At 41.7% G+C, this 27,347-nt stretch overlaps 1 long non-coding RNA gene across 1 annotated transcript; it reads left to right on the top strand.

Annotated features, from left to right (window-relative positions):
• Positions 1-23,753: 23,753 nt before the first annotated feature.
• Positions 23,754-25,798, top strand: LOC140708196 (uncharacterized). Its single transcript, XR_012088378.2, has 2 exons — positions 23,754-23,991; positions 24,789-25,798. It is a non-coding gene; the product is annotated as an uncharacterized LOC140708196 (long non-coding RNA).
• Positions 25,799-27,347: the final 1,549 nt, after the last annotated feature.

Below are 27,347 nucleotides of genomic sequence, written 5' to 3'. Positions count from 1 at the left end.
TTTTGGGGCAGAAGGTGGCCTATTTTTAAAAAATGAAAGAAAGAAATATAATGAAAAGCATCAAATGTTACTACCATCTGCCCCATTGATTTTTTTCCCTGCAATCAAGATTCACTGGCACATCTCTAGCAAACACCAGCAGATCGCAAGACGAGTGCTGTTCCTGGTTTCTTTGCCATGATACAGCCATTGATCCAGCAGCATCTGCCAACTCATCAGGACTCACACTTATTCCCTGCCTCCAGACTTCTCCCCTCACTCCCCCACCACCTCTTCCCTGCAGGCAATTCTTTGAAAGAGAATTCCTTTGACCGGCATGGTGAGATCTGCCAATTATCAATGTCTCTGAGCTCAGTCCTCCCAAGTGATCATAACATATGCTGATCTTAAGGCCAAGATTTTCAACTCTGTTCTGGTAGCAGCTCAGACATAGCACTGTCATGTGTCTGTGTTTCAGACACAGAGAAATGGCTCCAGCATTGGTTCAGAATTGGCGATGCTCAGAACTATATGCCACATTTCTTTTCAACACCTTCAACCTCAACCAGTACAATACACTACCAGTATATATCCAGAGTCAAATGACTAACTTGTTAATAGGGGGAGGCAGACACTCTGTCATGGTGTGATTCATGGCAAAGGAAGGTTTATAACTGAGGTCAACATGTTCAGATCTTTTGAACTGTGCAGTTGATAAGCCACTCACACACAGTTTTTCCAGTCTCTGGTGATAGGCATACAGAGAATTTTATGACTCCCATGTGACTTTCACAATGAAATGTTTGTCCCTAAAATGTTGCCATCCCATAGTCACAAGATCTGTGGTTCCTATAGTAATCTTGATGATTTATTCATACCTTGATGGACTTGTATCATCTTAATAACTATCCTTCTTTGTCACTGAAAATGGAAAACTTCTCAAACTGTGGCAGGGGAAAGGGAGAGAGAACATATGTCAGAGTTCTCCGATCTGGGTGTAGGGAGAGTTAGTTGTGCTTAAGATCATTGAAATCAATAGAATATCAGTTAAATTCAACTTTATCTTGCTGACTTCACTATAATCTCGACACAGAGACCTCTCAATGGAAGAGTTCTTGCAATACCTTGATTTTAGCTCTTGTGGCATCCTCTACAATATTTATCAGTTGTGTTGCTGTGCACTTGCATTAACTTAAAAAATAAACATTTTAGGGATATGCTGAGGATGCCGAGGTGACAATGCCTATTTCCAGAATAAATCAGTGCCATTTCTCTGTTCAACCTATGTAGTGTTTTTTTTAAAAAAAAAACCACACCCCAAAAGCCCACTAACAGTCAGAAAGATTACTCACATTTTAAAATTATCCTTTCATGGACAAACCATGTGTTTAGAATGATGCATTTAAGTGCAAGAGGCTACTCCATTACAAAAGAATTGAAATGGCCTTATTGCAAAACATGAGTGAACTCTAAATCAAATAGCATTTGTTGAACAACGGGAGATTAGCTGAATAGTAATCGGGAAAGAGCTTGATTGATGTCAGTCCATTCTGCCATATGCACTCAATGTACAGTTGTCTGCTTGCAAACAATAGGAGTCAATAGAATCAATGGGACATAGAGTGCATTTATTTTTCTCCAAATTATTCCCTTTCTGTTTTAAATAAACATTTTGGACGCTCTTTTTCAGAGGAGTTCTTGTTGTCTTACAATAGCTTGTTTTCACTTGTACGAAATGTAACATAGACTTCGCCAGTCCCCGTCGCCATTTGTTCAGGTATGCTCATCATGTATTGAAAGATTTGGATATCCCGGACAACCCAGACAATGTAGTTGCTGACCTTGAGCCAGACATCCTGGAGAGCGAAGTCAAGTGGGCCTTAGAAAGCCTGGCTAACAACAAGGCCAGTGGAGGTGATGGCATTCCAGTTGAACTATTTAAAATCTTGAAAGATGATGCTGTTAAGGTGCTACATTCAATATGCCAGCAAGTTTGGAAAACTCAACAGTGGCCAGAGGATTGGAAAAGATCAGTCTACATCCCAATCCCAAAGAAAGGCAGTGCCAAAGAATGCTCCAACTACCGTACAATTGCACTCATTTCGCACGCTAGCAAGGTTATGCTCAAAATCCTACAAGGTAGGCTTCAGCAGTATGTGGACCGAGAACTCCCAGAAGTACAAGCTGGATTCCGAAGAGGCAGAGGAACTCGAGACCAAATTGCTAACTTGCGCTGGATTATGGAGAAAGCCAGAGAGTTCCAGAAAAATATCTACTTCTGCTTCATTGACTATGCGAAAGCCTTTGACTGTGTGGACCACAGCAAACTATGGCAAGTTCTTAAAGAAATGGGAGTGCCTGACCACTTTATCTGTCTCCTGAGAAACCTATATGTGGGACAGGAAGCAACAGTTAGAACTGGTCATGGAACAACTGAGTGGTTCAAAATTGGGAAAGGAGTACGGCAAGGCTGTATATTGTCCCCCAGCTTATTTAACTTATATGCAGAATACATCATGCGGAAGGCTGGACTGGAAGAAACCCAAGCCGGAATTAAGATTGCCGGAAGAAATATCAACAACCTCCGATATGCAGATGATACCACTCTGATGGCAGAAAGTGAGGAGGAATTAAAGAACCTTGTAATGAGAGTAAAAGAGGAGAGTGCAAAAAACGGTCTGAAACTCAACATCAAAAAAACTAAGATCATGGCCACTGGTCCCATCACCTCCTGGGAAATAGAAGGGGAAGATATGGAGGCAGTGTCAAATTTTATCTTCCTGGGCTCCATGATCACTGCAGATGGAGACAGCAGCCCTGAAATTAAAAGGCGCCTTCTTCTTGGGAGGAAAGCGATGACAAATCTGGACAGCATCTTGAAAAGCAGAGACATCACCTTGCCAACAAAAGTCCGAATAGTCAAAGCTATGGTTTTTCCAGTCGTGATGTATGGAAGTGAGAGCTGGACCATAAAGAAAGCAGACCGCCGAAGAATTGATGCCTTTGAATTGTGGTGCTGGAGGAGGCTCTTGAGAATCCCCTGGACTGCAAGGAGAACAAACCTATCAGTTCTAAAGGAAATCAACCCTGAGTGCTCACTGGAAGGACAGATCCTGAAGCTGAGGCTCCAGTACTTTGGCCATCTAATGAGAAGAAAAGACTCCCTGGAAAAGACCCTGATGTTGGGAAAGTGTGATGGCAAGAGGAGAAGGGGACGACCGAGGATGAGATGGCTGGACAGTGTCTGCGAAGCAACCAACATGAACCTGACACAACTCCGGGAGGCAGTAGAAGACAGGAGGGCCTGGCGTGCTCTGGTCCATGGGGTCACGAAGAGTCGGACATGACTAAACGACTAAACACACACACACATCATGTATTGCTCCCACTGGGTTGTTTGAAGACTATTTCAGTGTTCTTTGACAGTAATTTGAGATTTATGGCACATGTCTGGGGGATAGGCAGAGGACAACTCAAAGGTTGCTGACCTGCGAGCTTGATCCAACCCACTGAGGGTCCATATCTGGTTTAGAGGATGCTCACTGCTATCCTTTCCCCCCCTCCCTAAAGGTTCATCACCTGGCATGAGCAAAATTCCACCTCATATACTATTTGCCTTCTAGGTGGCAATCCATCAAAACAAGGAAATCTCTCTTATTGCTCATAATTTACTGAAGAGCAGAGGAGTAGGATCCAAGGCTAGGTAATCTCCTCTGCATCACTGATGGACTGCTGGTTGCTGAACGCCTCTCAGAGCTATTGTAACTCCTTACTAGAGCTTTAAAGTAACTGGTTATCTGTAAATAATAACCTGTGAATAGTTAATTTTTGGGAGGATAATGAAGAGTTACAAAATTACAGTAGAAGTGCTGTTAGAACTTGTCACAGAACTACTTTTTAGGTATAACATGTTCAAATGTTATTTTTAAAGAGCATATTTTAAGGCATTTTAGAGGTATATGGAGAGATCTGTTCAAGTTTTATGCCATTCTTTTATCTATCATGAGTGGGAAGGGAAGTGTAATTTCATATTTCATATTCTTGAGGATATTTGAAAGGCACAATATAACAACTGGTCACTGGTGGGAAATAGAGAGTATCGTTTTTCTTGCCCATTGGTAACAACAATGCAATGTGCTTATAAGATACAATGCAATTTATTACCTGTGTAATTCTGGAAGCAATGAGGATAAAGACAACCCTGCTGCATGGAAGTAATGACTAGCATGAGTCTCTTTTCAAAAATAATTTTGCCCACTCTGGTCCCTAGCCTGAAGACAAAAAAGGAAGACCCTTTCTGGAAATGGTGGACCAAAGAGGAACCTGGGACGAGGACTGCGCTCGCACTGTTAATCTTAATACAGCTTAATACAGAAATGCTGTAAAGCCATGCCAAAAAGAAAAAGAACAAAGAAAAAGAAAGAACACCAACCTATAAATATTTGTGGAACGTATAGAGCCTCAGTCTTAAGGCTCTTCCAGATGGACCATTTATTCCCCCACCCCGCTGCTTTTTTGCAGCTTAGTGCCAGACCAGCATGCAGTTCACCCAGATTTATGCCCACACAAACCCACTTTTCTTCTCTTTCAGAAAGACAGGAGAAAGATGCTTTTCTTTAAGAATTCTTTTAAGAAGAGAAATAAGGAAATTATCCTCCATGCTGGGGCTTCTCTGTTTTTGTTTTTGTTTTGTTCTGTTTTCTGTTTTCAGTGGCTAATTGAAAGCTTTTAACTGGGAAGTTTTTGCCAAAGCTTGAACTTCACTGAAAAGCACCTTAGTCCTAAACTCTGCCCCCAAAACAAAGTGAGACTAAAAACAAACCCCACTTTCTGTTGGAAACAAAGGGTAGGAGTCATGGGGAAAAAAATCATTGCATAAGGCAAGACAGGTGAACATGGAGAAAATATTGGCAAAATCAGAGTAGAATCTGGTGCATTAACCAGGACAAGTGTTTTACTGTACCTGGAAGAACTCCTAGTGACCTATGAATGATTTGGTTTATAAGGTTTCCAGTTCAGTATCAGGAATTTTTTCTTGAAAGTTGCAAGGTAAGCAGCACTGACAAAGACTGTGGAGATTTGATACCATTAAACTAGAGAGTCTTCTTAGGCAAGAAGGCCCAGAAATCTGGCCCGGCACATGGCACCTACTTGCATCCATCCTAATTGTCTAGATTCATTGTTTTCAGACTTTCTTCTTTCAGTGAAAACCTTCCTCATCAATGTCTACCACGAAAGCCCTGCAAATTATAGATAATTTGGGAGCCATTCTAAGGTGTGTGCATAGTTCACAATAGTACTGGCCAAGCTTAAAGGGCTTCAACTGTAGAGGCATAAGAAGAGACTTGCCAGATCAGATCAAAGATCTGCATGGAGCCCACAAGCTTTCCATGAACCAAGAGAGCATCTTAGAAATTAATGCAAATTCCCTTTCAGTTCCATATTTCAGAAGAATATTAATGGTGGCAAACAGTTATTTAATGAATGCTTTGAAGAACACCAGAAAAGATCCCAAGGAACTCCAGGGTCCCTCAATATACACTTTGAAAATCTTTAACTGAAGCCAACACTTGCTGTCAAATAGAGCCGTTCAGGTGAGATGTTCTTCTGTAGCACTTATCCAGAACTGAGAATGGTTACCTTTTTCTTGGACTTCATCTCCCAGAAATCTCCAGTCAGCAATGGTCACTCTCTTGAGTTTACCATTACTTTTTCTTTGCACCTTGTAGGACATCTAGGCGACATCAAACCCAACAGTGAGAACCGTACTGGAAATACATGTTGTGCATGTCCTTGTGATTCATTGGGTTCAACCTCTTGTGGCAAGGACTAGAGGTAGAAGCAGCTGTTGTGGCGCTGGCAGCAGCAATAAGGTAAAGTAATTCTGCCTCCAGTAATTCTTTGTTTGTTAAAAGCCAGATGTTTCATATGAATTTTATTGTTAGCAACATTTGGTTTGAAACACATAGCCAATCTGGGGAAGAATGACCAGGGGGACTGAAATACTTGTTTGTGCTAGAGAGAAAATAATCTTGTATGAAAGGACTATATTTATAAGTCTTGATTATAGATTGATTTCTCTTTAATTCATGGGGAAGTGGAGCTTGGTTAAATAAACCCATTGGAGGTCCCAATTGTTTTTGAATACTACTACTTTCCTTCCTTCCTTTTTAAATTATCTCCGGGCATTAGGAAAAGACTTCCTTCACAAACCATATGGAAAGATACATATAGAAAGTTAGTGTTATCGGAATGAAGGCATTCTAGCCAACATTTTCTCTAACATACTAATTTTCCATGTACATGAAAAAAGTTCTGTTTGGCAGAGTGTTTGTGTGGTTCTGACCTTCACCTGTAGTCTGAAGTGGTGCAATTTGAGCAGGACCAATTTTTTCTGAACATGAGAATAGCCCTCAATGGGTAAGGCTGGGCAAGCAATCTGTTTGCCTCATGCTTCCCCTCCAGCACTATGACAGGAATTATATTTTTAGTGTTTTGAGGAATGAATGAGATGAAGTGCTGTGTTATGTTTTGACACAAGTAGTAAAGTGGCTATATTTCAGCCAGAAGAAAATCATAGAACAGGTGGGCCTTATTCATTGCTGAATTATACACTTCAAAACAGCCTCCACATCCTGCCTTGCTGCATTCATTGCCTTCGACCTGTGGCATTTTATTTCATCCCCCTTCACTACTCTTTTCTCATGCTATAAAGAATGCTCCAGTTTATGCTGCTTTCCTCAGCCTGTTAAATTGTGGCAACAGGAAGCAGGTGACAGGACATTTGGCCGCTGTCCTTTGGTCTGGCTAGACTACACATGTGACAGATTTGACAGAGATCTGTGCCGGGCTGTATCAATATCACTGGAGAGCTGCATGTGGCCTGTTGGCTGCACTTTAGTCACCCTTGACTGCAGTTTGTGTTGAAAGGAAACATCAACTGTGCCATTTTATCATAAGACTCAAGAACACCCTGTGAAATCTCAAGCTTGCGTTTCATCCAGACAGGCCACTTATGCTATAGCAGTTGCTATTAGCATAACCCAACAGCACTGATGTAATGTAAAAAGCATCTGTCTGCAAATGGTATCTTTTAACATTTCATTGCTGGGTTCTGCCATGAGGCTTACAACCAAGATGAAACTCTGTGTGAGAGGCCAGTGAAGCAATTCAGTGAGTACTGAACCCTGTCTCCTCTGACCAGCATGGAGGCAAAGTAGTTTTCCCTGTTTTGACCTGCATTTTGGCTTCAGAGCAACACTTGCCATTAAGAAATTTGCAATCTTTGTCAAATCCTTCAACAGTGAATTGCAACAAAATTCTTCTATTTTCAGTAGCAGAATTAAAAATGAGAAGTGTATTGAAAGTTGGCAGCACTAATTGTCCACCACTAATATGCTTGAACATGCTTTTAAGAGCTAAGTACTCAAATTCCTGGGACTGGACATATGAATTTGCCAGGTTTAATTTCTGTCATGTTCCTTTCATATATAGAAAGAGAGAGGGAGGGAGAAGTAAAAGTCAAAATTCTATTAAGCTTCTGCTGAGCACAAAGTTCCACCAATGTAAAAATGCAAGTTGTCCTGCATTTTCCATAAGCATTACTGTTGTGCAGATGGTGATCTCTGGGAAGAAATGCTGCAATCCACTTGCACAATGGCACTGATTGCAAATGTGGGATGATCCAACATCAGTATAGTCACAGGACTTTCTGTTCTGTGGAAACTCAAGAGTATCGGCCCAGGTTCTTTCCACGGGGAAATCTGCAAATTTTTGATAAATTCCTGTCAAAAAACACTGAAACAATATTCTCATCCATGCTTAATTCTGAGAAAGTACAATGGTCCGTTGTTGAGGTTTTGACAGTGGCACTTCTTGGAGGCAGCTGCGCCCCACCAAGTCCTAGGAACACGTAAGTTCCTACACTGAACACAACCACAATGCCATGCAAGGTTCCATTAATAATGCTGTCATTACTCAAAGCAGTCATCATAGGTATACTAGGCAGTGGTGTTTGTGGGTGGGTGATGTCAGTGTGGCAAAGATTTTATTATTATTATATACAAAGCATTTATTCAATGTGTGCTTTCATGGGCCTCCATGTATCTCCCCAGGTGCATGATCTGCCTTGAGGAAGCAACAGTTGTGTATGTTTATATAAGCTTAAAAACGTGGGAGTATAAATCAAATTAACAAGATGGGAACTAGAGAGTGGCAAGCATAGAAAGCTGCATTTTGAATACTGCAAAACAATAATGGAAGAGGAATGGTGCATTTAGCACAAGTACTAAATTAAAACAGTATACTTGAATGCAACACATAACAAAATGAATTAACACTGCTAGCAAATGAACTGTTCATAATTCAGATACAGATTCTCGGCAATGCAATGAAAACATATTCAGGGATTCCAGTTCTTCGTAGAAAATGTGTATCTACAAGCATCCAATATAACCTTGGCTCCTGGGTGGATTAGCTTCAGTCTCTGCATTTCTTCTATTGTACTGAAACACACCAGCTCAGAAACTCCTGCACCAAAAGAAATGATTCAATAAAAGGGTTCATCGTACCAGTTTTATACCTCCCCCCCCATCCCTGCCATTTTAAAGGTCAACAAAGCAACGGCTGTCTAGGCCTAGCCACAACAATGACATGCTAGTTCCTGATGCCACATACTTAACAAAGGAATGTGTGGGAAAGGCATCTGAAAAAATCTCATGGAGCCAGAAAGACAGATTAAATTGCTTCCAACTGAGTGTAAAGAGGTGAGTTACTAAAGTGCAGTAATGGGTCCGGTTTGATTTCAGCAATGCACAATATGAGTTATCCCAGTCCAATTTCATTACAGTCAATGGGAGTTGTAGATAGCACCTCTAATGAGTACCATTTTCTTGAGATCCATATGAGAATATGGTGCAAATTCTTTGCTAAAATTTTACAGAGGAAGTCAAGGTGTTTGTGAAAGATATCATGTCTATCTATATGTACCCTTTTTCATTTTTGCACAGGCTTTTCAGGAAGTGGTTGGATTGGCCCTTTCAGGGAAGAGAAGGTTTTCTTCAGAGAAATCTCTTAATAGGCATATTGACCTCAAATATTTATACATTCATATCTATTCAAAAGCCATAGATTCATATTCAGATCATGAGAGAAGCCTAGCATTCTCTCGTCTGAAACACAAACTGATATTTGTAATTTCTCATATATTTTTACAATATATATATTATATTATATATAAATGTAATGCAGGAATGATTGAATGGACAAAAATGGCAAACATGGTGAATCATGCTTGGAGATATGTCCTAAAGAGGAAAAGCTCTTCTGGTGTATATAATTTTCTTCAGTCCTACAAAAGATGAGTCTTAAGAGAATACACAAACCCTTTGTCAAACAAGTTCAGACCACTGTACAGTGTCCTCTACCCTGTTAATTTCACAGCAACTCATTGAGGTTGGTTATGCTGACAGTGAGGAACCCAAAGTCTGGAGAATTTGCCCAGCACTCACTGAAGGAAAAATAGTTTGTATATCACTCTGATGGAAAAGTGGGGAAACTGACTGTGAGGAAGACCAGGTCTCCTGTCGTGCTCCAAACAGAGACCTGAGACCGCCAACCAGATTACTACCCTTATGGTTGCAGAGAGTATACAGGGCACGGTGATCTTGGCACCCACCCCTTCCTAAGATGCTGGAATGCAAACAGAAGCCACTTTGACAGTGGATGTGGAGCTAGAGGTTGAGAGTTTGATTCCCCAGCATGCCTCCAGGGAGAAGAGCCAACCTCTGTGGCCTTGGACAAGCTGCATAGTCCCATGGCGCCGCCAAAAAAACGGAATGGTAAAACACTTTTGAGTATGCCATAGCTAGATAACCTGAAAAATTGAAAAATAAGTCAAAATTGATTGGACAGCACACAAATATTGTTAACTTATATGTACATATTCAGAATTGGAACTGGCTTTTTAAAAAAAAATAATGTACAGAGAATTGTACAGAATTTAGAATGAGCTGTTTGGCAATGTACCATGTTGAACACACTGTTCTCATCTGATTTTGGAAGTTAACCAGTGCTATAGTTGATTGAGAGATTCACAGAAAAACAGGAATCTTCAGGTAAAGCTGGGAAAGATTTGGAGATCCATTGCCATTTGGAGTTGACCATTGTAAGTGACAGGGACCAAAGATCATATAAGGTAGCTTCTGATGTTATTTTTGATCCCTGCTACAAAGTTCCAAATGCCTGGTGGAGGTAGCAAGGAAGTGGAAACAGGTCAGTGTGGGCCTGTTGTCCTCCTCACACAACTTGAACTATTTAAATGGTGAGTGACCAAATAGAATCACAAAGGTTTGTACAGGCCTTTGTAGTTGTCAGTCACTAAACAGGAGAAAACTGCCATCAAATACAATTAAAAGGTTGTTCTAATAGAAGATGGTACCCACCCTCTCCCTCTCTCCCTCCCTTCCCACATGCAGCAGCAGCAGCTGTGACTATCTGAATAATATAGGAATGGGATGGAGAAAGCCCTTCTGTGCATAGCAAACAACATTGTGAATTCAAGGAATATTACAGGATTATTTTAACCCGTTTCCCTGTTGTATATTAAGGCTTAAAATGAAAATAAAAAAGGAACTTAAAGAGGATTTTCATGCAGTATATTTGTTATTCATTTTGTTGTCGCCACAGCATGTGGGATTTGTGTGCGTTTAAGATATCAACTTAACAGTGTAGCCGTCATTTTTTCCTGCTGTTGCCTGTTGATGGCATGCCAAAGTGAGGCTGCAGAATCAAATATGATTTAGAGAAAACTCCATTTAGAATATAGGCCGTGTGGAAATGAAGAAGGAGAAACAGTCACATGCTGTTTTCAATGGAGGGCACACATTCTAATAGGAGAAATCTGTAGAAAAACAAGAAAAAAGTGGGGTCATTGGACATGTCTGAAGCACTTAGAAATGAACTATGTGTTTCTACTGGGAAAGCCCCCATGACTCGTTTTGTATTGGGTCCCTAAACATCACCTATGGATCACTTACTGCCCCAGAATCTCCCAGCCATCATAAGCCAGAATCCATCCTAGCTGTGGGATTCTGAGAGTTGTAATCCATAGACGTAACATTTATTAGGTCTCATGCAGGGTATAAGTCCTAAACGGGTTGGGTCCTGTGTTTCTCAAGGCAGTGGACAGGATGCGTGGTTCAGCAAATATTCTTGCACTGCAAGTTCCATGAGCCTAGAGTTGCTAGGGCCAGCAGCATCCCACATCTTGCGGTTTCCAGGCCAAAACCTGAAACCAGGGAAAGGATCCTTGTGATATGACATGGTAGGTCTTTGTAATGTTCAGCTGGCATTGATATTAATCAATCAGCAAGTTTCCCATTCATATTTGGGAATGGTATATGTATTAATAATATGTTGAAGATGTTGCAGAGTTTTGAAACTTGGTGAAATTCCTCTAGCAGTGACCCGAAGTGCAGAGATTTAGTAGGAGAAAGAATGAAAGGCTTCATTACTTACAATTGAACAGATCAAACAGCAAACTGACAAACATGACTGCTTTCAGCAACAGATTTCAACAGACTCCCTGCGTCCAACAGAATTTAGAGAGGGCAGAAGCACAGAGCAGAGATACAGAGCTCTCTATGAGTACAGAGGAGGTGAGAATTATTTGTTAGTGCTTGATAGATTGATGGTCAACTCAGCCCTGTAGATAAGGGCAGCATGAGAGGTTGAGCACAAGAGACAAATTTTGTTGTTTTTCAGTCCTGAAGCCATGTCCGACTCTTCGTGACCCCATGGAGCAGAGCACACCACGCCCTCCTGTCTTCCACTGCCTCCCTGAGTTTGGTCAAATTCACATTGGTAGCTTCGATGACACTGTCCAACCATCTCGTCCTATGCCGTCCCCTTCTCCTCTTGCCTTCACACTTTCCCAACATCAGGGTCTTTCCCATGGAATCTTCTCTTCTTATGAGATGGTCAAAGTATTGGAGCCTCAGCTTCAGGATCTGTCCTTCCAGTGAGCACTCAGGGTTGTTTTCCTTCAAAATGGATAGGTTTGTACTCTTTGCAGTCCAGGGGACTCTCAAGAGTCTCCTTCAGCACCACAATTCAAAAGCATCAATTCTTCGGCGGTCAGACTTCTTTGTGGTCCAGCTCTCACTTCCATACATCACTACTGGAAAAGACATAGCTTTGACTGCACAGACCTTTGTCAGCAAGGTGATGTCTCTGCTTTTTAAGATGCTGTCAAGGTTTGTCGTCGCTGTCCTCCCAAGAGGCAGGCGTCTTTTAATTTCGTGACTGCTCTCACCATCTGCAGTAATCATGGAGCCCAAGAAAGTGAAATCTGTCACTGCCTCCATATCTTCCCCTTCTATTTGCCAGGAGGTGATGGGATCAGTGGCCATGATCTTAGTTTTTTTGAATGTTGAGCTTCAGACCATTTTTTCCCCGCTCTCTTTAACCCTCATTAAGAGGTTCTTTAATTCCTCCTCACTTTCTGCCATCAGAGTGCTATCATATGCATATTAGAGGTTGTTGACATTTCTTCCAGCAATCTTAATTCTAGTTTGGGATTCCTCCAGTCTAGCCTTTCGCATGATGTATTCTGCATATAAGTTAAATAAGCTGGGGGACAATATATAGCCTTGTTGTACACCTTTCCCAATTTTGAACCAATCAGTTGTTCCATATCCAGTTCTAACTGTTGCTTCCTGTACCACGTATAGATTTGTCAGGAGACAGATAAGGTGTTCAGGCACTCCCATTTCTTTAAGGACTTGCCATAGTTTTTTGTGGTCCATAGAGTCAAAAGCTTTTGCGCAGTCAATGAAGCAGAAGTAGATGTTTTTCTGGAACTCTCTGGCTTTCTCCATAATCCAGCACATGTTAGCAATTTGGTCTCTAGTTCCTCTGCCCCTTCGAAATCCATCTTGTAGTTCTGGGAGCTCTCGGTCCACATACTGCTGAAGCGTACCTTGTAGGATTTTGAGCATAACCTTGCTAGTGTGTGAAATGGGTGCAAACGTACGGTAGCTGGAGCATTCTTTGGCACTGCCCTTCTTTGGGCTTGGGATGTAGACTGATCTTTTCTAGTCCTCTGGCCACTGTTGAGTTTTCCAAACTTGCTGGCATATGGAGTGTAGCACCTTAACAGCCTCATCTTTTAAGATATTAAATAGTTCAACTGGAATGCCATCACCTCCATTGGCCTTGTTGTTAGCCATACTTTCTAAGGCCCACTTGACTTCACTCTCCAGGATGTCTGTCTCAAGGTCAGCAAGTAGACTATCTGGGTTGTCTGGGACATCCAGATCTTTCTGATATAATTCCTCTGTGTATTCTTGCCACCTCTTCTTGACGTCTTCTGCTTCTGTTAGGTCCCCACCATTTTTGTCCTTTATCATGTCCATCTTTGCACAAAATGTTCCTTTGATATCTCCATTTTCTTGAACAGATCTCTGTTTTTTCCCTTTCTATTATTTTCCTGTATTTTTTGCACTGTTCATTTAAGAAGGCCATCTTGTCGCTCCTTCCTATTCTTTGGAAATCTGCATTCCGTTTTCTGTAACTTTCCCTGTCCCCCTTGCATTTTGTTTCCCTTCTCTTCTCTGCTATTTGTAAGGCCTCATTGAACCACTTTGCTTTCTTGCCTTTCCTTTTCTTTGGGATGATTTTTGTTGCTGCCTCCTGTACAATGATTCTAGCCTTCATCCATAGTTCTTCAGGCACTCTGTCCACCAAATGTAGTTCCTTAAATCTGTTCTTCACTTCCACTGTGTATTCATAAGTGATTTGGTTTAGATTATACTTGAGTAGCCCAGTGGTTTTTCCTACTCTCTTCCATTTAAGCTTGAATTTTGCTTTGAGAAGCTGATGATCAGAGCCACAATCAGCTCCGGGTCTTCTTTTTGCTGACTGTATAGAGCTTCTCCATTTTTGGCTGCAGAGAATATAATCAATCTGATTTTGGTATTGCCCATCTGGTGATGTCCATGTGTACAGTTGCGTCTAGTGTTGTTGGAAAAGAGTGTTTGTGATGACCAGCTTGTTATCTTGACAAAACCTAGCCTTTGTCCTGCTTTGTTTTGAACTCCAAGGCCAAACTTACTTGTTGTTCCTTTTATCTCTTGAGTCCCTACTTTGGCATTCCAATCCCCTAGAATGAGAAGAACATTTTTCTTTGGTGTCAGTTCTAGAAGGTGTTGTAAGTCTTCATAGAATTGGTCTGTTTCAGCCTCTTCAGCATCGGTGGTTGATGCATAAACATGGATTAGTGTGATGTTGAAACGTGTGCCTTGGATTTGTATTGAAATCATTCTATCATTTTTGAGATTGTATCCCAGTACAGCTTTTCCCACTCTTTTGTTGACTTTGAGGGCTACTCAATTTCTTCTATGGGATTCTTGCCCATAATAGTAGATATGATAATTGTGTGAATTGAATTCACCCATTCCCATCCATTTTAGTTCACTGACGCCCAGGATGTCAATGTTTATTCTTGCCATGTCCTGTTTGACCACATCCAGCTTACCAAGGTTCATAGATCTTACATTCCAGGTTCCTATGCAGTATTTTTCTTTGCAGCATCAGACTTGCCTTTCACTTCCACGCACGTCTGCAGCTGAGCATCCTTTCGGCTTCGGCCCAACCACTTCATTAGCTCTGGAGCTACTTGTACTTGTCCTCCGCTCTTCCTCAGTAGCATGTTGGACGCCTTCTGACCTGGGGGGCCCATCTTCCAGCATCATATCTTTTAGCCTTTTGTTTCTGTTCATGGGGTTTTCTTGGCAAAGATACTGGAATGGCTTGCCAGTTCCTGCTCCTGGTGGATCGCATTTAGTCAGAACTCTCCACTATGACCTGTCTGTCTTGGGTGTCCCTGATGGCATAGCCCATAGCTTCTCTGAATTACTCAAGCCCTTTCACCAAGACAAAGCAGCAATCTGTGAAGGGGAAAGAGACAGATAAAGACTTTCAAAAAAAGAGGCAAAGTTCTCATTGCCATTCAGTAAATGAGTACATGCAGTGGTGGCTGGTGTTCACTGTGAGTGGTGGGGCAGAAGACACAACAGCAAAGGGTGTGTGGGAGCTGGGATGAAAGGCAGAGCCAGGGCAAATGTGGGCATTCATGCATGCATCTATGTGTGCATTCACTCAAACACTCCTTTAGCAAGTCTCATGCTCACCAATGTGCGATTTTCCTTCTCAAGGCTACTTCCCTTTGTTCCTGGTTGAGCAAAAGAATGAGAGTAAATAAGTCTAGGCAACTTTCCTCCTCTCCCCCCATTGTGTGTTGGAATTTGGGGATCAGCTGGAGAGGAACAGAAGCCTATCTTCACCTTTGGTAAAGAGGCACACAAGAGTGAGCTGGCTGGAGGTAGTCTGAACCTGGGATGTGGCAGTTCCCCATTTGCCTTAATGGATCTGGCTGGATAGGTTTACAGCAGAGACGGGCAAATTTTACATACTATAAGCAAAGAAATGCCTACCCTATTTTTATTTTATTTTCAACTGCATTCAATGAAGGCAAGCAAGAGAAAGAAGAGATACGTATGTCAAACAAAAATGTCTGGCATCTGAAAATTGTCAAGGGATTGGCTGCTGCCAGCTTGTCTGATTGTACCAAAAGACGTGTGGGTATCTTTATTGCAGCCTGAGGACTGGAGTGGGTGATATAATAGATGGTGCCCAATGGGAGCTGAAGGGCATGTATTTAAGTAAAGTGAAAGTGATGTTCATGCAGGATATAATTACAGCAGTAATATAATAACATTCCGTGAAATGTTATTAAAGGAGTTGCTTTGCTTTGGACATGCATGCCTAGCCCTTATTAATCTGAACTGAAGTTTTGCAAGTGAATCAGCAACAGAACAGACTTTCAAATGAATTATAATTAAATGATCCTTGTTTACTTACGTAGGTCACATGGAACAATTTATGCCACAATACAGGACATTGCTGCCTTGAGAAGTGGGGATGGGATGTTGTAGGGACAGTGCAAAAGGAAGATAAACTATTTTGAAATAATTTGATTGTGACACATGGTTCTGCATGGGAAACGGCAAATACGTTGGCTCCAGGCCACATTCACACAGAGCGCTTTCTTCTGCACAATTTTTTTTAGAAACAATGGAGTTCAAGCAGAAATGGTCAAGCAAAGAATGGGGCCTTTCCATAAATACACTTGTCACAAACACATTCTTCATTAAACAATTATTCAAGCTGCATGTGACCAGCAGTTGTTCGCCCAGGCTGCTGTTAATATTTCCAGAAAGAGGCAGTGAGGGCCTCTACCCCATTCGTCTCTCTTTTTCCATCACATTTCCTGCCAATCCATGCAAAATTATAAAATTGATAAACAAGGCATAAGCACTGTGTTCAGTGTTTACAGACAAAATCTTACACTGTTTCCCTTCCTATTCTTGCCAGTGTATTTGAACATTTACATGTGTAGGTTGCTTCAGATCTGATTACTGTATTATTCGTATTTCTAGAATCTGTTACTCAGCATTTCTGGAACATCTACCTACCTACCTGCCTGTCTGCCTACCTACCTATCTATTTTCTTCTATTTCTGAATTGTCTCCTTATACAAGGAACACAAAACCATAAACCAACAAAATGCAACCATTTAGCAAAGCTGATAAAATGCATACATTGCAATGCAAGAAGAGAACCTTTTAAGATCAAAGATTAGCATTAATTGGTGAGAGCTCAGCCAAATGGTACAGCCAGAGCTGTAACTAACAATTCTGGGTTCCAGTCAACCCAGCCCTGGGTAGACCTGGCCTTTGCTGCCTTGGCAGGGCCTTATATTGAGCATCTTTCCTCTGCTCTCTGCTAGTACCTTGGTCTCCTGACTGTGTGGCCTGATGTTAGGTTTCTCCTGGTTTATTGCTGTCTTTCCCTATGGAGGTAGACCAGGCTGCTAAGCCAGGAGAAGAGATATGTTTTCTAAATTTGGCATCCTGGAGGAACAGCCCTAATTGCACCCAATTGGTTATGGCTCTAAGGGCAGGTTTGGCAGCCATCAAAATGTCAATAATGAGTGAATGTAGCCTGCTTCAGAGGGCTACACAGGATATCCTATCTCAGGATAAGATTATCTAGGTATCTAGGTACCTATCAGACCTAGGTATCTCAGTACCTATCTAGGTATTTAGGTACCTATCAGACCTTGGTACCTATCAGAATGCTTGCTCCCAGCCAGATCTGTCCGTAATACCAGTTCTTCATCGGCAGGGTGGCTGAGGGCCTTGACTTCGAAGGAGGCCTAGAGGGAAAGAACAAGAAACCGGGCCTTCTCTGTGATTGCCCCCCACCTATGGAACAACCTGCCTACTGAGATCCACCTGGCACCCTCCCTGGATGGATTCAAAAGAGCATTGAAGACCTGGCTCTTCCGCCAGGCCTTCTTAGAGCACTAGGATTTTGCCCTCCCTTTTTACCATTCTTTTTGCCATCCTCTCCATCACCCTTTTTACCACCTTTAGTGCCATCTGTTTTAATTTCCCTATTTGTTATGTATTAATTAATTTTTATTGTGTTTTTAATTTTTTCCCTTATATTGTTGTTAGCTGCCCAGAGTGGCCTGGTTGCCACATGGTGCGAGATATAAATTCAAGTAATAAATAAATAACATAAATATATCTCCAGAAACAGAACTTATAATAAGGCCTTAGAACGACAGCATAGACTTGGAACTAGTTAATATGGGAGTAAAGCTGTCAGGTCAGTAGGTTCATACTCCCTGAAATTTTAGGGTCCAACCCTGAGATGTCACAGGAGGCAAGCTCTTGTAAAATTATTGTAAAATAATATGTGTGCGTGAATGTGTGTGTGTATGTGTGCGAGAGAGGCAGGCAGGCAGACAGACAGACAGACAGATAGAGACAGTGAAAATGTTGATTTTCAGCACTACCTTCTGAGCAAATATTATGTGTGCAGCACAAAGACACATTCACTCAGATCCAGTGAGTCCAAGAGTCAGCCTGGAGTTTGGAGAAAGTGGGTGTTAGAGGAACTACACTCAGTAAAATCAGACTTTCTCTCCTTGTGTACCTGCATATCCTCAGAGTTGTCTCCTGTCCTGCTGCCTGCAAAAACATAGCAATTTTCTCATTCTTCACCTGGTGCCCTGAGACCTGGTGACTGACCCTGTACCGGAGTCATGATCTTTTAGACATCTTAGCTCCAAGCCATCTCAGCCCATTCCAAGGAAATCTTAATTTATGCCTAGAAAGAAAGGAAGGAAGGAAGGAAGGAAGGAAGGAAGGAAGGAAGGAAGGAAGGAAGGAAGGAAGGAAGGAAGGAAGGAAGGAAGGAAGGAAGGAAGGAAGGAAGGAAGGAAGGAAGGAAGGAAGGAAGGAAGGAAGGAAGGAAGGAAGGAAGGAAGGAAGGAAAGCATAGGCTGTCAACATAGTGGTGTTACATATCTAGAAAATGCACATGCCAGACAAAACTCCAGTTGCTGGGTTTGGCACCAGCTATGGTTTCCAATTATTCGACATTATTCAAAGGCAACAATAAAAAGAACATGTTATGATAACCTAAATGTATGGGAATTAAGGCATGGACTCTCGTAGCCTGATGCACTTTTTCCCACGAAGGGATGGAACAGCCGAAGCTAAGCAAAGGAATTCACAGTTACTTTTGCCACCTGGCAATTCAGGAGTAGCTCAGGATTGAAAATGCAAAGACCTGTGCCTCTAAAGGCTTGCGTGTATATGTATATGTAATATATGGACTTTCTGATTAAATTGGAGCCCTTGGTCAGAAACAGAAGGTACAGGCAGCCCATAATTACAGCTGAAAGCCTGTTAATGCTCCAGAGAAGCAACTGAGGCGGTCTTTCCATGTTTGTGAAATTAGACATCAAAGGAATCCTTGCTGAAGGCCAAAAACCAATCACCGAACAAAGCAAACTAAGCCGCATAATCTAGAAGGTGAGAGAAGCTCGTGTTTCTCAGATGCTTACATTAGTTAAGCATTTTCCACTTCTAGTGATGGCCTATCACTAACATCTGCTTCTCATCCTCTTTGCAAAAAAAGCTGATGTGTACTTCCTGAATAGGAAGGAGTAACCAGCAGAAAGGAGAAATAACATCAGGCAGATTATCAAATGAGTATATGTGACATGGGAAATGACAAGAAAATAACTCCAAATAATCTCATTTGATAGAATCTGCTCCCAGTATGTAGATTCAATGCTTAAAAACTCTCTTGTTTATGAATGTGGGGTATTTTTAAATATTTTACTTCTGGATGATTCAAAACACCAGGAAATGGTGCAATGTTGATGCATTATATTGTGTCTGCATCGCCAGAAGGAAAACAGATGCCAAGCTTCACATAGCAAAGGGCAGCCTGAGTGTTGCCAACACCAATGGCAGCAGTCAAGATGGTCCGTGACCCTGTGCCAGTCCGTGGGCTTCCCGGAACTGGGCAGCAGAGATGGATCTCCGCCCCCCTCCGCACGGTGGTGCCCATGCAGGGGGCATGTCATGCTCGTGCAGGGGGCTCTCACAGGGGGTGTGTCGTGCTCACGCAGGAGTCCCACACACACACGGAGCCTGCCCCCCAACCAGTCCATGGTCCCAAAAAAGTTGGGGACCGCCAGAGAGTTCCAGAAAAACATCTACTTCTGCTTCATTGACTATGCAAAAGCCTTTGACTGTGTGGACCACAGCAAACTATGGCAAGTCCTTAAAGAAATGGGAGTGCCTAATCACCTTATCTACCTCCTGAGAAACCTATATGTGGGACAGGAAGCAACAGTTAGAACTGGATATGGAACAACTGATTGGTTCAAAATCTGCATTATGTACAAGGCTAATTTGAATTGGTCCTACCTATTTGCTGCCAAACCACATTTTTTTCCTCTGCCTTCAACAAAGTTTTCTATAGAAAAATAACATGGAAAAGGTACTTCAGGGTTTCAAAATATAGAACTTCAAAAGTCTGAACAGTAATTTTGGCAAAATACATCATGATTCAAAACTCAGAATAACTCTTTTCAGTATCACCTCCTTTCCATCATGCATGCAGTTTAAATGAGCTTAAAACTATATGTCACCAGATATCAGTAATTTCTGTATGTGTTACTTGAAAGTAAGGGGAGGGAGTAACTGATGAGTGGTGGGAAACAGGCAATCCTGAATGGAATCATTCTGCGTTGTGAATCATGTTATATTTTGCAAAATTACTATTGAAACTTTTAATGTTCTGTATTCTGAGACTGTGAAGTACCATTCCACGTTATTTTTCTATTTCTGTAGAAAGGTTTTTCAGAAATGTAGTAGTGTGAAGTTTGAGTGGGAGGTTCCCCAGAGAGGCTACCTGGCTGAGAATCAGAGACGTTCTACTGGCTAGTCTGCAAACAATGGCTGGTACATTTGCAGTGAGACATACCCCCTCTCTGAGTTCTCCTGAACCATATCAGGGACACTTGCAACTCTTCTCCCCAGTCTCTGCATCCTGGCATGTGGGTCTTTCCTGCATATATAAGAATCCTGCCTCATCTGGGTGGTGGTGGTTCTGAGGCAGTTCAGATGGAGTTTCAGCTGCTTCACCCCAACCTTTGGGCAAAGTCTCACTGCACTGTGCAGGCGTCTCCATGGAGGCAACATTTTCTTTAGTTCTTGGCTGCACTTCCTCCTGCTCTGGGGTATGGGATTCCTCTGGACTGCAAACCATTAAAGGATTGGCAGAGGCGTGACCAGGAAGGAAGGAAAGAATGGGGAGGGGCTGCAGATTGGAATGCAACTTGCATTGCACCCAGCATAACCTGTGAACTCCTGAATCAATCTGCAGCCCTGTGTGGGCACTGTTTGCTATTTCAGAATTAATACAAGTTGTAAATCAAATTGTGACAATGCCAAATCATTCTGATTCAGCTCTCCAATCACACCCTAAATATTTAAAGGGTTTTCCAGCCAGTTGTGGGGAAATAACTGTTTTGTTTATTGCTATACTGTCCCAGCCAATCTTTGGGTACCCATCCTATATAATGCACAACAGAGAGTGGAAATTCTAGAGCATGTCTGTATCCCACACTAGCATCTGTATCACATCAGATCAGGATTCAAACATATTGATTGCACACGGTTTTTCTGTAGGTATGCTGAAGTGTGATAATAATGAAATTTCCTGTTATCAAACGTCTGGCGGTTAGCATTTTTTCCAGTTTTACAAATATTGATTAGTTGATCTGAACTCCACTGCTATTTTCAAAATACACTATGTTTTACATTTTATTAGACCTTTGACTTTTGCATTGGTTAAAATTCCTCTGCTAATGCTTGAAATATATAATTCTTTTGTTCTTAATGTAGCTATGGTGTGCTCTTAAAATGTATTCAATTATAATAATTAAAAATATATAAACCTTCATCCAGGAAGGTTAAGAACTTTGACTATGTGTTTGCATTGTATCTGACTATTACAGTGCATCTATGTGTTATGTGCCATCAAGCTGGAACCAATGTATAGAAACTTTAATAGGCATTTCAAGATATGTACGGTATTTGATTTTTTTTTTCAGTTACAACTACTTCCCCATGAGTTTCTCTAGCCCAAAAGGAATTTGAGTCCAGGCCTGCTGAACCTTAGTCTATCACTCTATCCACTATATTATAGATTGGGTATATGTATGTACCCTACTTTACTATAACATTCTGTCACCATTTTAACTGCCATGGCTTTTTCCTACAGATCCCATGATTTGTAGTTTGGTATTGAATTATTTGGATTTCCATTGTGGTATAGACTGATAGACTAGGACTCAGAAGGTCTGGGTTCAAATCTCCTCTCAGCCATGAAAATTTACTTTGGATGTGGGAACCAGTAAAATCACTCCTTAGATATCTCATTTACCTTGAAAGCCCTACTAGGGTTCTGACTTGATGGCACAGAACAATGAATTGAATTATTGCACTGCAGCTTTTTTAGCAGAGAACTTTACATATCTCAGCAGGCTACAAATCCCAGGATTCCATAGGATGGAGCGACAACACAGTAGCATAAAACTGATGTAACTGTGTCATCTAGATACCTTTGTACACAGGAATATTCTTTAAAAGTACCTGTGTCTCTTGGACCTATACAGAGGCAACATCAATCCCTGTAACATAGGACTTGGGTATTAACTGCCAACACAGGAAAAACAGCAGGGAGATATTAACATGCTTGGAAGAGCCCCAGGATTTGCCATATCAGTTTTAAAACAAAACAAAACAAAACAAAACAAAACAAAACAAAACAAAACAAAACAAAACAAAACAAAACAAAACAAAACAACAACAACAACAACAACAACAACAACAACAACAACAACAACAACAATAATAATAATAATAATAATAATAATAATAATAATAATAATAATAATAATAATAATAATAATAATAATAATAATAATAATAATAATAATAATGTGGAACTGCAGAGCTAGAAGGGATCCTGTGGATCGCAGAGTCCAGGCCCTGTCAGGGAGGAACACTAGGGAATTGAACTCCCAAACTACTTAAACCACTAATTTATCCAGCAGTCTAGAATGAAGACTGAGTATGCTCAATAGCCACATGGTGTCAAGTACAAGTTGCGGGAGGGGGGGGAGCAGAAACCCTCTGATACAAGAGTTTTCACAACTGATTTGTCACAGTGATATTAAATACATTTGGCATGTAAGGCTCCAGGTTTAATCCCTGGTATATCCAGAAAGAGCTGTGAAAACTCCTGTTTGAAATTGTTAAGGGATGCTCCCAGTCAGCATGGATAATACAGAAATACGTGGACCTACAGCCTAACTCCATGCAAGGCCGCTTGCAATGTTCCTGTATCATTTAACAGCATCTCCAGTTTCATATAGATGAGTGCATCTTTTCTTTCCATCCTCTCCGTGTTGAAGCTGCTACAGCCCCCTTCCCCATCGACTACAGAGCACCATGCTGTCTCCACTCAGGTTGAGACTCTATTAGGCTACTAATACTGTGTGGCGCCCACTCAATAGCACAAGGCCAGTGGTGGAAGCGATAGGAAAGCCGCATTGTCTGTCTTTGCCAGCTGGCCCATTGTTGGAAATGACAAAATACAAGCTATTAGAGATCCTTCTCTCAAATTCTTCTGTATACCTCTTCAGAGAAAAAGAAAAGGTACCTGAACCCCCCATATGGCCTGCAACTTGCTGTAACATATGTTGGCGCTTAAGAACAATCTGACGGCGGAGAAAACACAGCGGGCATTCTTGCCAGTACAAGGCATTCTATTCCGTCGAACCTCGGATAGAAAAGCAGTAATAACCAACACCTCACTTTTAAAAAGAAAAAATATCCTTGCAAAGGTGACATTTTAATCTCGCCACTCTCCGTATTTTTATTCCTTGTGCCTCTCCAATTTAATTTAAAGTGGGGGGGGGGGCTAAGCAGCAGGTGCTACAATAGATATGCGGGGCGGGGGGGGGGAGAGAAATTATGTACCATGCCCAACTCTTGGGCTGAAAAACCAAATGAAAAACAGACTGCGTTTCCAGAAGCCTCTTTCTTGTCAGACCCCCTGCTAAGATGAAAGGTCAGGGAAAGAAAGCGAGGGAGAAAAAAAAGGTATTTGACTGGGAAGACAAACGAAAATTTAATACACGCCAATACCGGCACTGATAGCGAGAAGTGATTATATTCTTTGAATGCCAGATGTTAGGCGCTTTCATAAAAGGAGCCCAGATAGAATCCATTTAAAAACAAATAGCGCCCCAGATAGATTTCCCTAGCTGCCGAGGAGAAGTTTTGGACGCTTCGCCCGCGGAGTCTTCCTTCCCTCGGCGGCGTGCAAATGGAGGAGGACCGGGGGGGGGGGGGAATCCAGGGCTGGCGAGGGCTCTGGTGACGTCTTACTGCCCCCTGCAGTTGCGCCGTTTCACGGCAAGAAGGAAGGCAAAGGAAACAAGTGCCGGGAAAGCGGCCGGAGCTCAAGCCGGGTGTTGTGAGAATACAACAGCAAGGATTCCCGACCAGGGTAAGGTTGGGGTCATTCTGGGCACCCGGGGCGAGGGGCATGTTCCCCAGCCCGATTCCGCCGAGGGCGTGGGTTTCAGCCCCCCATGAAAAAGGAGGAGGAGAATATGGCGCCAACCCTGTAAAGCAAGAAAAAGCTTCCAAGTAAGGAGGGGAGGGGACCAGGAGGTTTTGCCATTTATTTTCCTCATCCTGACCAGCAGCGGATTTGCCTGGAAGGATGGGTGCCTTATAAAGGTCGGTGCCCTTGAGCAAAGGAGCCTCAAATTGCTGTGCCCTAGTTTTAGCCCTTGGCGGGGCACTCCTCCCCCAGCAGAATATGGCCTGCTTAGGAATCTGTCTCCCTCCTGTTGAAGAACACGGTGTCCACTTTCTCCTTTTTTTATTTATAATTTGTATTACACGTCTGCTTCCTGTGCCAGCACAGACAACAAAGTGTGGGAATGAATCCAATAACTGTTGTCTGCGTTTCAATCTGATTCCACATCCATTAAATGACATTCAGGTCCTAAACCCTAAGGTTATATAAAAGCAAAGAAGAAAAAACTGGAGGGAGGGGAAGATGGGGGAAAAACTCTGAAAGTGACAGATAAAGGCAAAGAACGTGACGTTGGCTCTTTCCATCCACAGCCAAACCATATCAAAGAACTCATCATGCCTATAGATTATTATATACATCAAACATGTTATTAAATGAACCATATGTTAGGAATAGCCAGTTCAAAATTTGCAAGGGTAGTTAATGTTTTTGACCACCGAGTGACAGATGATGTTGATTTGGATTTCCTTCTTTTCCAGATGAGTTGCTAGAAGTCCCACTGAAATCATCATCTATACCTACCAGATTCTGCACTCTGACCACAGGGTCCCCAGCAGGCCGTGTTATGCTCTTCTGTTACAGTGTGCATGATTATGAGCCGAATTCCAGTGACAATCAAAACCGCTGTTGAATTGTGTTCCGCTTTTTAAAAAATGATTTATATTTTAGTGAACCTATGAAGCATGTGCATGTGCAGATTAATATGACAGGCGAGCACGTTTTTCTATTCCTCTGCCAGAAGTCCATTTATTTTGAGGTGGATGTGGAATCAATTCATTGAAATCAATTCAACATATGCAAATACCTCTTAGTCTGCATTCGTTTTTTAAATTCATGCTGGTGGTGGAGGAGGGGAGGCAGTGGTGGTGAGGACACACACACCAACCCCAAACCATGTGATTTTAACAAGAATTTAAGGAAACCAATCCGTCTCCCAATTTATTTCAGCTGTGGGACCAGGCTCTATGCTGTTAACAGTTGAGAAAGTAAAAGAGGAGACAAGGCATATCACAAGGCAGCACTACAGATGTGCTCGTCTGACAATCAATTGTACCAATGGATTTGGCATGATTTCATGAAAATGAAGCCTCAACAGCATGGCCAGTCCATGAGACAGGAGAGGCAATGGTGGCTTTGTCCAAGTACAGTAAAAATACTACCCTAATCCAGATATGTTTCAAGTTATCTTTGTACCTGAGGCAGAAAATCTTATGAATGCCTGCACCCACCCAATATAAATAATACAATAGGAATAAATCACAGTTTGTTGTCTTTTCATAGTTCCCTAAAACAGCTGGCTAAGGCAACCACTTCACTCTGTCTAACAGTGGGGCTTGTCCATCCTGCAACAATACTAGAGTGCATCTAGGTTAGAACCTAGAAACTCTACCATCTTGTATAATTTGCTTGCTGTCTTTTCTGTGCATGATCTATGTTGTGTAACAAATGAATCAAAAATATATAAAATGAAACTAAACCTCAAAAGAAAGTTCTTTCCATTTTAGACGACATAATCTTGTCATATTAATGTCTTCTGCATAGTAATATCCTTCTTCAAACTGATTTTAATCATCTGTTTATGAGTTTTGTTGCTTTTAATATTCCAGGCCACAAGGAATGAGTGCAAATTTCTGTAAGGTGGTGGAAATAGACAGAAAGAAGCATCCACACAGTGTCACATTGAAATTACCTGCCTATAAATTTGAAATGAGACACACTGTTGCTGGGACATCAGATAGGAAGGGAAGTGGGATAAAATATAATTCTCTCTTTACAACTCAGTCACACTTCACGCTGTTGTGTAGAATGCTTTTGCAATACAGTTCTACTAAGACTTAAATCTTAGTCTAGGCAGAAATCAAATTAGATACAAAAGCTAGTTTTACAAATGAGGCGGAATCTTGTCCTGTCACGTAGTATGTGAAAACATCTTTTGCAAAATGCCCTTCATTGGTATACAGTATGTATGTGGGGGTTGTTTGTGTTCACATACACATATGCATTTTGTTTTGGGTTGTGGCTTCTGCATGTGTGCATATGAACCTACTATTTTATACAAAGAGTCTAATATCTTACATAAAGAGAAACAAACTATCCAGCATCTAATCTAAACTTCTCAGCAGGTAGCAAGGGGAATCCTAGAAGGCACAAGGTGAGGATTCTTTTCTTTACACTGCGGGATAGTTGTTAAAGCATTCCATGCAATTGCCCCCTAAAGGAGTGCCTGGCAAACACCCAGGGACACAGGCTGTACAATGCTAAGTGCTTTGTTCTAGCTGGGTATATTTTCTTGCATATCATCCCTGCTTTGTTTCAGACCCTTCAGTTGATGGCCGTTGCTGAATTAGAAGGTGATCATGGAGCATCTGTGGTTGAGGAAAAAAATGCAGTTGTGGCTGTTTGGTGGCAGATAGGGTGGCCATCCATTCTACTCTGGATTGGAATGTCCTCTGTTTGAAGGGTTGTCTGGTGGCCACATCCAGTTTCCAGGTGAAGAATCATAAGGAGGGAGATCAAAAGCCTTGAAGTAGCCCATCAAGAGTTCACAGCACCTGGGCAGCAGGAATAGACACAATCAGTTGGCTGCAGTCCTGCTCACTAGGGTGAGACATGTTTCTATTTAAATCATGTTAGAAGTGAGCAAGAGATAAATCCCAACAAAAGAAACATTTGCCATCAGCATACAGAACTGGAGTACTATAATCCGCCAAATGTAGGTATACACCCCCCTCTTTCAGGGCTGCAAAAACTATTACTGATCTTTTGTTGAGATGTTTTACCACATGTGATTAGACTTGCAGCATATAAATAATGAACATGTTATATCTTTGGTATATATATTTTCTGATATTTGCCTGATTATTGTACCAAATTCTCTGTGCTGACTCTATTCAAATTATAAAAATAATTATTTTGAAAGTTTCATAAGTAAATACAAATCAGCATTTTACAGATCAACACCCCCTTTTTTGTTCCCTCTTAGGAGGGATATATTTTGTCTTTCCTGACTATGTGCAAGTGGCCACACTACTTGCAGG

The sequence above is a fragment of the Pogona vitticeps genome, chromosome 6, assembly GCF_051106095.1.
Source record: "Pogona vitticeps strain Pit_001003342236 chromosome 6, PviZW2.1, whole genome shotgun sequence".
In the NCBI taxonomy this organism is placed as follows: domain Eukaryota; kingdom Metazoa; phylum Chordata; class Lepidosauria; order Squamata; family Agamidae; genus Pogona; species Pogona vitticeps.
This window is presented reverse-complemented; position numbering and strand designations above follow the sequence as displayed.